A 14,173-nucleotide genomic window follows, 5' to 3' on the forward strand; every position below is an offset into this window, starting at 1 on the left:
TTATTCATAAATGTACGTTTCGGATGATTCTCTTTTTCTATCTTTAATATACTTTATTAGATATATACAAATAACAAATACATGTAAATTGTGCAGTACACATCTAACTTTATATATCAATATGAATCAATCATTATAAACGCCAGATAGTCCACAAAATAATAATTTTGATTTCTGGGCTTTCTCCCTCCAGCATACTATCCGGGGAAAGGGAAGGAAGAAAGAATTGGAGAAGAAAGGAAGCGGCCTGGGACCTATAAGTTAGTACCACACCGGCATTTGCCTGGTGTGAATGAGGAAAACCCAGAAAAACCTCATTCAGGGCGGCTGGCCGGAAAAAGCGTTTTACACTTCTTTGACAGAGTGCCTCCACCGGGAATCGAACCCAGGGCCACTCGCATCGAAGGCGAGAGCGTTAGCGACTACGCTATGCGGGGCCACGACCTAACAATAAATACATGACGAAAACAAATAGCCTCGCTGTTCACGCTCCCATTAGACTGTAATTATTCATTCATTCTAACAACGTATAAAACAAAATAATGTAGATTTAGAACAAGATTCAGTAGCATTTTCCATAACACTTTACACTAACCTAAGAAAAACTAAATACCAGCCCATCAAGAAATCATAGTAAGTTAAAACAAATAAACAAACGAAATGTACTGTACTTTTTGAAGTATCTACACAATAGAAATGGAATTAATCTTTTCTGTCAAAATCTCTTCCAACGTTTTGGCATAATAGTATGATGCTTGCATTTTGTAGAGTCTCCTCGGTTTCTCCCTTCTCCTCACCCCAAACAAAGCTATCTTTGAGACAGTAATAAAACATTTCGTTTCTTAACCTTCGAAGCAGGGCAAAGGTTTTTTTCTCTTATCTACTCCCTTGCTCGCTTCACTTCTTCTACTGTCTTTGCTTTCTTATTTCTTCTGTACCATGTTTCTCTTTATCTTTTCTTAGTAGATCCGTTCATTCTTCGTATGAGCTTTGTATTCCCTCAAAACATGAAACAACAGGTCTTTTGAAATACTGGAAAATAGATGTAAGGAAGACAGAGAGAATGAGCAAGACAACATTAAAAAAAAATATTTCATTTTCAAGAATGGTTGCTTCTCATAAATGAAACGAAAGCATGGTCCTTCTGTTTCTTTGATGATGATAGAAGCAAAAGAGAGAAGTTTTCCAAATACGAAATAGAACAAATAATTTAATTCGTTCCATTCTCTGTGTTGCCAAAGACAAACAAATCGTAAAGAAAGAGGGTTCGCTTACAATACAATTTTTTATGAAATATATTTCTTATTTGCTATGGCTTTCCGTTATATAACTAAAATAATTCGATTTACTCTTGAAACATCACTCATCATACTATACGGTAACAACGATTTAAATATATATAAGATTATATTTCTATAGAGAACTCCATAGTATAAGTGCAATGTGCTGCATGTGTTATGCTTTCGCAAAATCAAGAAGATCTTGTAACTACAATTGTGAGTTCAGAAGACGGATAGTTTACCTCGTCTCCTATTTATTAACACAGTATGTAACGAGAAAAATGATTGCAGGTGTTCGAAATGAGAATGTAGAGAGGAATGGAGAGAATAAGCTGGGTAGAATCGAAAACAAATGAGAAAGTGTTATGAATAGTAGAATAAAAAAAAAAAAGAACAATTTTAGGTGCATTAGAAAGTTGGGAAATTACTTGAAAAGGAACTGTATCATATGAGAGACGTGGCAAAAAGTGGCAGTAAAAATACGGAAAATCCAAAGGGGGCTACAATTAACGGGCGTTATTAAGACAGAAAATCGTTACGTCAGAAGATTAACCGATAATTATGGTGCCATGAAATTTTCTCACTTTGTTGCAAGTGATATGGCAATAGTGATAGAATACCTATGATGATCTCTACCAATTGCATTGGAGTTTTGTTGGCGCACAAAAGTGAGTGTTCCTGATTCTCGCAGCAGTAGCATACCTTTCAAGCGTAAATCCCATTTAGTTAGTTTGATAGCATCCCATAACTTTTGCAGCAGATTTCTCTAATACACAATCCGACAATTATATAATGAGACTGATTTTATTGAATGATATAAAGTAAGGCAAATTGAATGGTACCTGTTTCTTTTATCCAAAATACATTCCTCCTGAATCAATACAGCGGGTAGCACAATCGAGTAACAATGACTGGAGGCACTTTCGCTCAATGGTAGAGCGCTTAACTCTTGTGAGTGGGGTCCCTGGTTCGATCCCCGGTGATGGATAACACCGTGTCCATAGGTTTTCTCAAGGTACTCCCGTTTCCTCCCATATTTTCATTCCACCAATTCTTCCATTATTATTCACTTCCCTTAATCATCCACCTGCTTTAGCCTAACGGGAATAATTACGGGAAATCGTAAACTGAAAGATTTCATTTCATTTTTTCGAGCAACGACTAGAACGAACTCTGCATATTGATTTTGTGATATATCCCGATGAGTTGATGTAACAGTCCTCTAGATATCATGTTACAGTATTCCTGAGACACTTAATAATATTGCAGGAAACCGCTCCTCGTTATTTGTTACTGGTTTTTACTCTATAATAATTCAACGTTTAAACCGCAAATGGTCGAATTCAAACACTTCCGGTTTGAATACCACCTCCTCCAACGAACTTGATTTCTAACTTCTGTTCCTCTACATTCTTGAGATTTTTTTGTGTCTTGGAAGACATACGCACACACACACATACATGCACATACAAACATTATACATATACATATATATATCAGGACGCAAAATTTCCGGTCACCATATATATATCATATATATATATATATCAGGACGCAAAATTTCCGGTCACCAGGTCACTATTGGCGACTAGAAATTTAGAGCTGGTGATCAGTGTTCATCTGGAATGGTTCCTGCCCAAACTCACGTTGCTCCACAGTTTCAGTTTCGCAAGAAAATAATTGTCGCTGAGTGAGAGAAAACAAAGAGAGTGAAGTCTTTCTTTGTGAAACCAAAGTCCATGAGGGAGGGGGTCTCGTAATTTGTACGTGAGAGATACTGGCGACCATCATGTTTGGATTCGCAAGTACGTCTGACTTTGAAATTTTGCGATATATATATATATATATATATATATATATATATATATATATATATATATATATATATATATATATATATAGATATAGATATCGATATAGATAGATATACATATAGATATCGATATAGATAGATATACATATAGATATAGATATATGTGTTTGTGTTTGTATATGCCCTGTAATACTTGTAATTAAACATTATCTTTTAAATTACTGTGATTTCAATTTTAAAAGAAAACATTTAGAAATGTGATTTTTTTTTTTAAAGCGAAAGGTAACCATCTCTCACTGTAGCTTCAAGCAAGAAGAAGGAATGCTACATTATGGATCGGTAAATATATAAAAGAAGCATGATGGCGTCAGCTGAATATATTTTCTGTTTCACAAATAAGAAGTTTCGTTTATCATTGTATATATATATGTATATATACTAGTATGCTTTCTCAAAATTTTAGAGGAATGAGCTAAAATAAGAATGTATAGCACTGCAAGCGAAAAGACTGTGTAAGTCATAAAGCAGAAATCTACAAAGGGTACGCCCACTACATCATAAGAGACAGAGTCCTATTTCTTTTCCTATCTCCTCATAATACATGTTTCGGTTCTTTGCATGGACTCGTGTTTCCTTTGCTTCTCATCCATTTGTTTCTTCTCTTAACAACGTAGTGAAAAGAATTTCACCCTTCCTCCCCTTTCGAAAAAAAAAAGACTTGAGTAATGTAGGAGGGAATTATATACGGTAAAATACACACATACTTTATTAAGAAAAAGTAAATAAGTGTGTCTAAAAAAGGGGAAGTAACTTTTATTTATGAGGAAAGACATCTTTCGTAACGTTACAAAACGTCCCTTCTTACTGCTATCATTGCATTTGTGTGTCGTTTATTATATCGTAGGAAGAATTTAAATTTAAATATTTTTTGACATGCGAAAGATATTGCTATTTCGAATTTCCACACTGGCAATTTCTGATATATATTTTCTTTTGATATTTTCCTCCTTTCTTCCACGTGTATCTCTGTAGTGTGGTATCGGAAAGTTGGGTTGTTACATCTAAGATTTATTTGTTTCTGGAACCAAATTATCCATAAATTTTGAAGACTGACACAGCAGAACTTCATTGAAAGAAGTATGTATACTTAGAGTGTGTTGAAACACTGGCAAATCTCCAACACAAGTTCTTATATATGTATGTATATATCATATTTGCACATTTTATTATTATGCCATACAAATATGATCAGGATTATTACTAAGCTAATTGTTTTATTTCAACAAAAATAATTCTTTTTTTTTTTTTTTTGCTTGTAGTATTGCAATATTGCAAAACTTGTAACTTTTTAAAGCTACAAATAGAAGAGAATTAGAGAACAAACAAACAAGAAAAAGAGATATTGCTAAAAAAAAATAACGGTGCAGAGTTTTACACAAAGGGGTCAATAGATGATTTAGTTAGCTCAAAACGTACATTCTACTGAACAGCAAAATTTATGTACGATAAAATGGTACGGCATTTTATCATATTTTACAATGGATAAAAACCATAAATAGAGAAACATAATTACTTCCGCAAACAAATCCTGCAGCTACCCCTGGGTGTACAAATATACTATTTTCACGTTTTGTAGTGCGAATACTAAAAATACTGGAAATAATGGATCAGTAACAATGTTTGAGCAAAAGGTCGGTCAGACCAAAAATACAAAATGGCTCTCCTTCATATATACCACTAGACAATATCTCATACAGTGTACTAAGCTTTATCAACAAGAAGAATTATTTTGGTAAACTATAGTTTCTTCTAAACAACCTATTTTACTTTGATTTTCTCGTATAAAAATAGAGATGCCACTTTTGAGATCCTGGATAATATTGGTTACTAACAATACGTTGACTCATACCTTAACCTCTGAGAGCCTTAAATGGAACATATGAATAAATGAAATGAAACAGATGAAACTAACAAATATATTACTCCTATGTCCGATCGAAACTGAAATATGCTGCTGTGATCTGAAACCCATCACAACAGCAATACCGACACCAACTGGAAAAAGTCCAATCTAAATTTATCAAATATATATAGCATAAGGGGAACTAGAATATACTCATCTTACGAAAACTATCTTACATTAATAAATAACTTCTCCCCTTCAATATACTTGAACAAAGGCGAAATGTGAGAGGTCTGGGTTTTCTAAACAAAATAATACGAGTTCATCTGTGTAGATCTGAAATCGATACAAAATTTTCGTGTTCCGACGCTTAAAACTCGTGTTGACAACTCTGGCCTATTCTATTGCATAAAAGTCAGAGCTAACGTATTATTGATGTCACCAACCTGGGGAATATGCTCTTATAACAGAATATGTAGTAAACACGAAGAAATTGACTCCTGCCATATGAACGATAAAATCTTCAAGAAAACTATTGTAAATTTATTTGTTAAGACACCACACTGTAATTGGGCTTATGCCTGTTGTGTTGTTCACAAATAAATAAATAAAGTAAAATCTTAAACTTTTAAACTTTTATGACTGCCCACGCTCTACAGACAGGGCTTTCAGGTATTCTGCCTTAGAAAGGACTTTCAGATTTACATAATCTGCTTCCTAGATCCCAAAATTTTTTTAAAAAAGTCAAAATGTCCCACTTTTTCTTCAAAACACAACTTAATAGTATTCGTGAAATATTTACTAAATCACACTTTTGTTAGTAATTGATATTCAAGTAATAGAAATACTATACTCTTTTATTAGTCTTCGATATTCACCTCATTGGAATAATCTATTCTTTATCACCCACTGATAATCAACTGATAAGAATATTCTACTCCTTCATTAGTCATCGATGTTCAACTAATAGGAATAATCTACTCTTTTATTAGTAATCGATACTCAACTAATAGGAATAATCTACTCTTTTATTAGTCATCGATGTTCAATTAATAGGAATACTCTATTCTTTTATTAATCATCGATGTTCAACTAGAAGGAATAATCTACTATTTTATTAGTCAACGATACTCAACTAATAGAAATACTCTATTCTTTTATTAGTCATCAATGCTCAACTGCCAGGAATACTCTAATATTTTATTACTCATCGATACTCAACTAATAGCAATAATCTACTCTTTTATTAGTCATCGATGTTCAATTAATAGGAATACTCTACTCTTTTATCAGTCATCGATGTTCAACTAATAGGAATATTCTACTCTTTTATTAGTCATCGATACTCAACTAATATAAATACTCTACTCTTTTATTAGTCATCGATACTCAACTAATATAAATACTCTACTCTTTTATTAGTCATCGATACTCAACTAAGAGGAAAATCTACTCTTTTATTAGTCATCGATACTCAACTAATAGCAATAATCTACTCTTTTATTAGTCATCGATACTCAACTAATAAAAATAATCTACTCTTTTTTTTAATCATCGATACTCAACTAATAGCAATAATCTACTATTTTATTAGTCATCGATACTCAACTAATAAGAATAATCTACTCTTTTATTAGTCTTCGATACTCAACTAACAGGAATACTGTACTTTCTGTCATTAATTTTAGATGAGTCTAGACCTATTATTACATTAATTCTGATATTTCAACAGTGCATAATTATGATTATACTATAAATATTCATAGGTTGTCAAGTTTTTTTTTTTTTAGCTTGAAAATGCGCGAAATAGAAGTGTTGAGTGTATTTTTTTTTCTTTTACAGAATATTTAGTGTAAACAGTTATAACGTGACAAAATAGATGTCAGGCTATGGTCAGTGTCCTTCGTTCTCTTCGCTCTCGGAGGGTGGCATTTTTCATTTTTTTCTTTTTTTCTTTTCTTTTCTTTTTTCTTTTTTTTTTTTTTTGTAGAAAAGTGAAAATGAGCCGTCACGAAGAGAGAGAGAGTGTGTTTTTTAGACAGTCGAAACGTGTGTGTTGATGTGTCTTGTGTCGAACTATTGTGGTACAATAGAAACATTCAGTGAGAACTTCACATACATACCTGTGTCTACTAGTATATATTAAATATTTTGTTAATTAAATTAGCTATATTTTTTTTTACCAGGTTACGACTCATTTCTCCAAACAAACAACAAGTAGCGAGGCGCAAGGAACATTTGGTAAATAGTGGGAAATGCTTTTGTGCATGCATCCCGAACAAGAAGGCTGGATGATTAACGAAAAGAAACGCATGATTATGAAATAATTTTGTGGAATGAAAATATGGGAAGAAACTGGAAAATCCTTGTAAAGCCACTGACACGATATTGTCCACCTCAAACTCACACGGTCTGAAATCGAACCATGAAACCGTTAGCACCAGAGGTGCTTTACCACTGAGCCTCCGTAAAGTAGTTCAAGAGAGAGAGAGAGAGACAAACCCATCATATACTACAGATGGAAGGACTATTCCTTAAAAAGAACGAATTGAAAATCCAAAATTACAGCAGCACCAACAAAATCCTGAAAGAAATAGAACACACACACACACACACACAAGGAAAAGAAAAGATCAAAGTAGTTTGTCGGACCCTTGTTACTTACTACTATATACACAGAGCGATAGAGACAAGCTTTTAGGAACACCTACGCACATAAGCATACAAACGGCAGATATCTTCCATTTTAGAGAGTTGTTGCAGTTTCTCCAAGGACATGTGCTTGAAAGAAGAAGGAAGAACAGAAATCTTTCCCTAAGATAGCGTCCTCATCTTCTTGGTAGTGCAAGCTTATAGACGGCGAACCAGCCAATGTGTTGCTGCTCTTCCCTGTTTAAAAAGACGACCTGTAGAAAAGTAAGGAAAAGCATTGACTTCAAGGCTAGGCTTGCTTTTTAAAAACGTTCTTAAATCTTTTTTTAATTTTTTTTCTCTTTATATGTAAAAAAAATGTGAGTCGGAGGGAGGGGAAAGTTGTTTTTATGTTCTTAACTTGATCCGATAGAATGCTTTATGGCCCGTCGAAGGAAGCTTTCGCAGAATCAAGCTTAAAGGGAACTATGTTGTACTAAAGTTTTCGGCTTACATAAGTCTTGGTTTTACACCCTACCTCATCTCTACATTTTACATCTTTTACTTACTTTTATTTCTTCAATTTTTTTTATTGTCTTCTACGTCTTTTCTTTCTTTCTTTTATTTCTTGATGTAAGCTTGTGGTTTGACATATCCTTTGCTTACTTGTTTGGGCACGTGAATGCACATAAGAAGGTAAGTCGGTATTGAATAAAATAGATGTTTCACATACTTTGTGTTTAAAAACATCCAGATTAATTCTTCCCTTTGATTCTGAAGCTGTGTTATTTGCAAGCAACATCTTATTCAAATCTCTGTGATACGTTGTTTACAGAAGAGAAATTAATAATTTAATTTTAGCCATGGTCTTTGCTGCAACGATTTACTTATTTTAAGTGTGTATGTCTTGTGTAGTCAACGACGAGGAGATATACAGGGTGGTTCATTTATCTTGAAAGCTATTGTAACTTGTAAACTAAAAGGTAAAAAAAAAAAGCTAAAATTTGGTCCGGTGCAAACATTGTCATATATATATATATATATATATATATATATATATATATATATATATATATATATATATATATATATATATTTCACGTACTTCGTAATGCCGTGAGATCAGTTGCCAATTCAATTATTTAATCTATAATACAAACACGAAGCATATTACAAAATCATTAACCAATTATCTTTTCAGAAATTACAACAAAATCAGTTTTTCAGATCATGGATACTTTTCATATAGTTTAAAATAAAGCAACATATATATTCTTTTTCATTTCTTCTTCTTATAATTAGATATGTTGTTTAGTTTACGCACTTATAGTCCAATATCTTCCATCTTCTTTTTCATTATTATTTTAATGTGTGGCTTCATTTCACATTTGCTATGCTTATCCAAGTATATTCTATCTCCGCAGAGTCATTTTAACGCTCTGACTCCCGTTCTTGACAATTAATTCGAATCTTGGGATAATTCCTCCAACGTTCTAATTCCACTTGTTTTGCTACCAGCTTGGTGTAAGTAACTGCGTGTCATTGGACCGGAAGTTCTTAAGGGGTAGTGCATTCGTCCTATCATTAATATTATTCTGCCTACATCAGAGAACATTCAGATTTGATGCGCATGATAATAGCTTCATTTACTAAAACTTCATAATGTTATGTGCAAATTGCTTTTCCATACGGCCCTTGATAAATTTTGAAAATGTATTCTTCTGATTCTTTATCTATTCAGTTCTTTTGAAAACTTCTGTAGACATCTCCCTAGAAACTCTTTAAGCATTTGGCTCTGACAAGCCACGAACGGAGTTTTAAACGTTACAAATATTTTTGCCATTGATTGGTTTGCCATTTTATAGACACAATTTATGTGGTTTATCCAGCCTATGAACAAACTTTCATTAATTTGGCTGTTTGGTTGTACAAGTTTTATTTTAAGAAGTTTCTTAACAGACTGGACAGTCCTCTCTTCAACTCCATTATTTTGTGGTTGATACGGTGACGTAATAATTAGTTTCATGTTTCGTTGCTCACAGTAAGCTTCGAACAGTATTGAATAAAATGGCAAACCCTTATCAGCAGGACCCGGATCTTGTTGACCTAAAATTTTCTAAAAAGTGACCTATAAAATGACACTAAAATTCCTGTAAAATTCACAAAAATTGACCTTAAAACTTGCGTTTTCTTAAATGTTTATTTCGTAAAACATTGACATTTTTTAAATATCAATTGGATTTTAATGAACGTTTCTCACTCATATTCAAAAAGTTTTGTTTCAGTTAGTTGCAGTTCATTGATCATTTATGTCCGTTGATCATTCCATTGTACGGCATTATACGTACTGAAAGCGTCAATTCACTCCTGAGTTGAAACTAGGAAGCACTCTTAAACAATAAAAGTTCGCAAGTGTAGACTACATGAGAATAATAGATAAAAACCCTGTTTAAAATCCTTGTACGCCTTCTAATCCATTTTTAGTTATTCATATGATCACATCTTTTGTGGTCAACAAGCCAAAACTATCCGTTCGGCCACCTACCAACCTCCACCTTTCGTCAACCAGCTACAGCTTAGTTTTCATTAGCTTGTTAAGAATGCAGTTTTTCCACCCCAATGGTCAGGAACCATGAAAAGAGATTTATTTATCTTCGTCTTTTTCACATTCGTAAACAGTGTTTATTTCAAGATTTCTTTATGTAGAAGAAAAAGAATAAAAAGAGCATAAGTGACCTAAAAGTTACCTTAAAATATTAAAAAATGACATGAAACTTCAAAACGGCAAAAAAGTGACCAAAAGTTGACCCTAAAATATATATATTTTTAGAACCTAGAGTTGATAGATAACGTTTTTATTAGAATTTGCCTTGTCTTATGCGTAACAGAAAAAAGTTGACTTGTCAACAAAATCCGGGCCCTGCTTATCAGTTACCAATGTAGACGGAAATTCAAGCAATTGAAAAAAAAATTCTAACTTGCTAATGATTAGATAGCAGCTAGTGTTGTCAACCAGCCAAAGTTTTATCCACTTGTATAACACATCTGTTAATAACAATACCATGAACCTAAAAATTGTTGAATAATCCAAATGTTTCTTTTCTCTTTTTTTTTTTTTTTTTTTTTGCCAAGACTGCTCCTCCTTCCATCACTTCCGATATTTTGTTTACGGTGATAAATTTGCAATAGATCGATGTAACTGACATTCCTACACAAACTGCTGAACACCTGGTAACATGCTTATTCACCAAACATGTTGTGTGGCGGTTTCCTTCATTCTATCAATACTTGAGTACAGTTTTAATAACATCGAGGACGCAGTTTTGGAAGAACAACTATTGATGAATAATAAATTATCTTGAAGCTCCAAGTAAAAATCTTTGTTTCAAAATAAGAACTTTTATGCTCTTTAGTGTCTAGACTGGGAGGCAGTTTTTCGGCCACCTCTGTGTCTTTAATTAATAACGGTTTGCATGCACTTATCTTGTTGCATTTCTACTTTTATTTCATGCTCTTGAAGAAGGAATACATCCAATTGACTTACGTAATTCCTTGACGTTGTTAGGTTTACGCTGTGTTGGAAGCCGAGATACCGTCATCTTATATATCTTCTTGATAAATTATCTCAACATCACAATTAGGCACTAATAAATTCTATCTTAATGAACGTGATGTGCTGGTCGATGGAGAAAACTTTACATCAAAAATCTAACATACTGGTTGAGAATCCGTCAAGAGTTTGAAGCGCGGATCATATAGAAATTTGTGAAATTTCTTTAAAGCAAACACCACTATCAGTACTTCCCTCTCGAACTGAGAGTATTTTTTTCTGCACTTAATAGTGTGGAAGATGCACCACCTTCTATTGTTTTTAAGTTGCCGTTACTGCGCTTAAATAAAACGGCTTCCACAACGGGGGATGCAACCGTTATAACGATCACTTCTTCGGTATTATTAAACGAATGTAAAATTTCATATATATATATATATATATATATATATATATATATATATATATATATATATATATATATATATATATATATATATATATGTGTGTGTGTGTGTGTGTATTAGCACATTGTGTAACTCAAACTGCTGTTAATGCTGACTGGTTCAGGTTTTATTTAACTACTTTCCCAATCTTCATAGAACATGAAGGTAAATGTCAACAATAAAACTTCACTAAACTTAGAAATGACTGTAACTGTTGAACTGATTCTGGAGGCCTGGCTTGTAAAGGCGATTGCAACTTTTTCTAAGATTGTAAAAAAAAAAAAAAAAAAAAAATGTCCATTTAAACCATAATCTAAGTAGGTGAAATTCGTTCGAAAAAAGTTACTTTTCTCTTTTCATACTTTAGCATTGAATTATTTAAATTTTGAAATACAGTTTCTGTTGGAGTATAACAGTGTATAACAATGATTCAACCCAAATTATTATATAATGGAGATCGGCTGTAGCTCTTGCACAATTTTTTTTTTTAAGGGGGCAGACTACTAAATATTTTTCAAAAGCTAATAATTTTTCTTTTGCCCGTTTTTAGTAAGTGAAAAGAGATAATGAAATATAACTTACAACAATAATAGATAATGTTATTCTACACACGAAAATATCAATCGGAAGAATTTTCAGCGTTGCCATCCATAGAAATTACAGTGTGGCCAGAATTTGAATTACCCAAAAATCTAGGCTGAGGCAGCGGTTAGAAAAATGAACTCAACGGTAATTGATGACTTATCATGCTGTCTTTGTTCCTTGTTAAGTACTTTTTAAATAATATTTGTATTTATTTTGTAATAACTTATTTATTTTGTAATCACTTTTATAAGTTATTACAAAATAAATACAAATATTATTTAAAAAGTACTTAACAAGGAATAAAGACAACATGATAAGTCATTAATTGCCGTTGGGTTCATTTTTCTAGTCACTGCCTCAACCTAGAGTTTTGGGTAATTCAAATTCTGGTCACACTGTAATTTCTATGGATGGCAACGCTGAAAATTCTTCCGATTAGTATTTTCCGGTGTAGAATAACATTATCTATTATTGTTGTAAGTTACATTTCATTATCTCTTTTCACTTATGAAAAACGGGCAAAAGAAAAATTGTTAGCTTTTGAAAAATAATTAGTAGTCTGCCCCCTTAACAAATGATAAATTGCTTTTAAAAAAATGTGGAAAATAGCTTAATCCAAACGTTATTCGTTTCTGTTTATACAATTCCCAGACGAGATATTTACACGAATTGTCATCCACATTTAATTTCAAATACACCATTTAGTAGAACTTTTGGGACCAAGTTTTGTGCTCCCGTTAGTTATTTGGGAAGAGGATACACAAATGTATTTGTATATCGATTTATAGTTTGTCTGTAATCAAAACAAATACATAATTCACCATTTCCCCCTTACCACCACCACAGGCGTTGCCCAATCCGAGAATTAAACCTTGTGTAACTTGCACAAGCTATCCAAAGCTTGCTTTATCTCCTTTAATAATGCAGTTGGAATTTAATATGATTTCCTATGCAATTTCCTATACTGTATATGAGAATTACTACTGGTTTCACTAGAATGATTATCTTATAGCCTTGTACGTACAGGCATGTCTATTCCATCCATGAACAAAATTTTATATTTCGCCAGAATAACTTAAGCTGTTGATAATTGTGAGCTAAATCGTCATCTACTGGTGCTTGAGTCATTTCATTCAGTGTCAAGAAATTGTCTAGACGTTGTTACAGCCAATTTAACTGCTTCAGCTATTCACCTTTTAAAATAGACGATGAAGTATTTTGTTGTATGATCACTAAAGATAACTGTAAACTTTTATTTTTGAAGTCAATTCTTATATTTATACATGTTACAATCTCAATTTGTGATGTATCCGCATTTCGCAGAATGGTTGGAAAAGTGGCAATTTCTCTTATGTGGAAATCATGTTTCGAACCGGTTGTCGAAACAACTGCTCACGTATCTATCGTAAATGAAATGAGTTATCACACGATAACTCCAATTTCAATGTGCTTGAAAGTCCAAGTATTCGCATTAATTTTCTCCATCGTAGGTTCTGATTCACGCTCTGCGCAAATATTTATTCCCTAACTCTGTTACGATGCACAATATTATAAAATCATTAACTAATTATCTTTTCAGGAATTAGCGCAAAATCTCTTTTATTTTTCTGATTATGGATACATTTCATATAATTTAAAATCAGGAATTATACTGCAATTGTTTCCTCATTTCTCCGTATAAGTAGGCACGTTGTTTAGTTTAAGGATTTATCGCTCAACACCAACATAATCTCAAATGTTTTCAAATAGAAGTTGCCAGATTACTACATATTTCAAATCTACCTTGTTAAGTGAAAACTTAGGGTGGCGAGCACCAAACTAGTGTAAATTACTCTTGTATTGTGCTGCCAAAATGACTTGAGCCGTAGCAAAAATGCGAACTAAAGCTCACACCCCGACACACCCACGCGCTGAGCCAATAAGGATTCAGCTGTTGCTAAGCGAGAAAGCCTTAGCGAAAGAGAG

The 14,173-nt window shown here is 32.9% G+C and overlaps 1 non-coding gene across 1 annotated transcript; it reads right to left on the bottom strand.

Moving 5' to 3' along the window:
* Nucleotides 1-364: 364 nt before the first annotated feature.
* On the bottom strand, nt 365-438 carry TRNAR-UCG (transfer RNA arginine (anticodon UCG)). The gene has a single exon. It is a non-coding gene; the product is annotated as a tRNA-Arg (tRNA).
* Nucleotides 439-14,173: the final 13,735 nt, after the last annotated feature.

The sequence above is a fragment of the Thermobia domestica genome, chromosome 1 (genome assembly GCF_964235325.1).
Source record: "Thermobia domestica chromosome 1, izTheDome1.hap1.1, whole genome shotgun sequence".
Taxonomy (NCBI): Eukaryota; Metazoa; Arthropoda; class Insecta; order Zygentoma; family Lepismatidae; genus Thermobia; species Thermobia domestica.